Raw genomic sequence first — 2,956 nt, forward strand, 5'->3', positions numbered from 1 at the left:
TTTTTTTTTGGTATTTTTTTGCGGGAGGGCGTTGGCTCAACTTCCTCTTTTTTCAGGATTTTTCCTCTTTTTTTCCACTTTTCCGCAATTTTCGGGGTTGGGAATGGTCAAATTCCGATTTTTCCAAAATTTTGGGGCTCTGGGATTTTCCAAACCCCCCCGTTCCAGGGATTTTTTGGGGTTGGGCGTGGCCAAAACCCCCCTGTACCCAAAATTTTAAGGGGGGCTGGGCGTGTCCAAACCCCCCTGTCCCGGGATTTTTTTGGGTTGAAAGTGGCTAAATTCCTCTTTTTCCTCAATTTTTTGGGTCTGGGTGTTCCCAAATCCCGATTTTTCCAGGATTTTTGTGTCTGGAATTTCCCAAACCCCCCTGTACCCAAAATTTGGGGAACTGGGCGTTCCCAAATCCCGATTTTTCCACAATTTTCGGGTCTGGGATTTCCCAAATCCCGATTTTCCAGGATTTTTGGGATCTGAAATTTCCCAAATCCCGATTTTTCCAGGATTTTGGAGTCTGGGAGTCCCCAAACCCCCCTGTCCCGGGATTTGTTTGGGTTGAAAATCCCCAAATTCCTCTTTTTCCACATTTTTTGGGATCTGAAATTTCCCAAATCCCGATTTTTCCAGGATTTTTGGGGTCTGGGATTTCCCAAATCCCGATTTTTCCAGGATTTTTGGGGTCTGGGTGTGTCCAAACCCCCCTGTCCCGGGATTTTTTTGGGTTGAAAGTCCCCAAATTCCTCTTTTTCCACAATTTTTGGGATCTGAAATTTCCCAAATCCCGATTTTCCAGGATTTTTGGGGTCTGGGAATTCCCAAACCCCCCTGTCCCGGGATTTTTTTGGGTTGAAAGTCCTCAAATTCCCTTTTTTCCCAAAATTTTCGGGTCTGGGATTTCCCAAATCCCGATTTTTCCAGAATTTTGGGGTCTGGGAATTCCCAAATCCCGATTTTTCCAGAATTTTGGGATCTGAGATTTCCCAAACCCCCCTGTCCTGGGATTTTTTTGGGTTGAAAGTCCCCAAATTCCTCTTTTTCCACAATTTTTGGGATCTGAGATTTCCCAAATTCCGATTTTTCCAAAATTTTGAGGTCTGGAAATTCCCAAATCCTGTTTTTTTCAGGATTTTTGGGCTCTGGAATTTTCCACCCCCCCCTGTCCCGGGATTTTTTTGGGTTAGAAGTCCCCAAATTCCTCTTTTTCCACAATTTTGGGATCTGAAATTTCCCAAATCCCGATTTTTCCAGGAATTTTGGGGTCTGGGCATGTCCAAACCCCCCTGTCCCGGGATTTTTTTGGGTTGAAAGTCCCCAAATTCCTCTTTTTCCACAATTTTCGGGTCTGGGATTTCCCAAATCCCGATTTTTCCAGAATTTTCGGGTCTGGGATTTCCCAAATCCCGATTTTTCCAGGATTTCTGGGGTCTGGGATTTCCCAAACCCCCCTGTCCTGGGATTTTTTTGGGTTAAAAGTCCCCAAATTCCTCTTTTTCCACAATTTTTCAGGTCTGGGATTTCCCAAATCTCGATTTTTCCAGGATTTTTGGGTTCTGGAATTTCCCAAACCCCCCTGTACCCAAAATTTGGGGAACTGGGCGTGTCCAAACCCCCCTGTCCCGGGATTTTTTTGGGTTGAAAATCCCAAAATTCCTCTTTTTCCCCAATTTTCAGGTCTGGGATTTCCCAAATCCGAATTTTTTCCAGGATTTTTGGAGTCTGGGATTTCCCAAACCCCCCTGTACCCAAAATTTTGGGAACTGGGTGTGTCCAAACCCCCCTGTCCTGGGATTTTTTTGGGTTGAAAATCCCCAAATTCCTCTTTTTCCACAATTTTTCGGGTCTGGGATTTCCCAAATCCCGATTTTTCCAGGATTTTTGGGCTCTGGAATTTCCCAAACCCCCCTGTACCCAAAATTTTGGGAACTGGGTGTGTCCAAACCCCCCTGTCCCGGGATTTTTTTGGGTTAAAAATCCCCAATTTCCTCTTTTTCCACATTTTTCGGGATCTGAGATTTCCCAAATCCCGATTTTTCCAGGATTTTTGGGGTCTGGGATTTCCCAAACCCCCCTGTACCCAAAATTTGGGGAACTGGGCGTTCCCAAATTCCGACTTTCCCACAATTTTCGGGTCTGAGATTTCCCAAATTCCGATTTTTCCAGGATTTTTGGGGTCTGGGAATTCCCAAATCCCGATTTTTCCAGGATTTTTGGGCTCTGGAATTTCCCAAACCCCCCTGTCCCGGGATTTTTTAGGGTTGAAAATCCCCAAATTCCTCTTTTTCCACAATTTTTCGGGTCTGGGATTTCCCAAATCCCTTTTTTCCCAGGATTTTTTGGGTTTAAAGTCCCCAAATCCTCATTTTTTTAGGATTTTTCGTGTCTGGGATTTCCCAAACTCCTCCCATTCCCAAATTTTGGGGAACTGGGCGGTGCCACTTCCCCTTTTCCAAAATTTTTGGGGCTGGATGAGCCAAAATCCCGATTTTTCCACAATTTTTGAGATCTGAGATTTCCCAAATCCCGATTTTTCCACATTTTCCAGGATTTCTGGGATTTCCCAAATCCCGATTTTCCAGGATTTTTGGGGTCTGGGATTTCCCAACCCCCCCCGTTCCCAAATTTTGGGGAACTGGGCGTTGCCACTTCCTCTTTTTTCTCACGATTTTGGGTAAAAATCCCAATTTTTCCCAAAATTTTGGGTACAAATCCCAATTTTTCCTGGGATTTGAGGATTTTCCTCTTTTCCCCCACAATTTCGTGCAAAAATCCCAATACTTCCCAAAATTTTGAGGATTTTCCTCTTTTCCCTCACAATTTTGAGCAAAAATCCCATTTTTTTCTGGGATTTTGGGTACAAATTCCAATTTTTCCCAAAATTTTGGGTACAAATCCCAATTTTTCCTGGGATTTTGGGGATTTTCCTCTTTTCCCTCACAATTTTGAGCAAAAATCCCAA

Source organism: Malurus melanocephalus, unplaced genomic scaffold (genome assembly GCF_030028575.1).
Source record: "Malurus melanocephalus ecotype Western Australia unplaced genomic scaffold, MMel_1.1 scaffold_1728, whole genome shotgun sequence".
Taxonomy (NCBI): Eukaryota; Metazoa; Chordata; class Aves; order Passeriformes; family Maluridae; genus Malurus; species Malurus melanocephalus.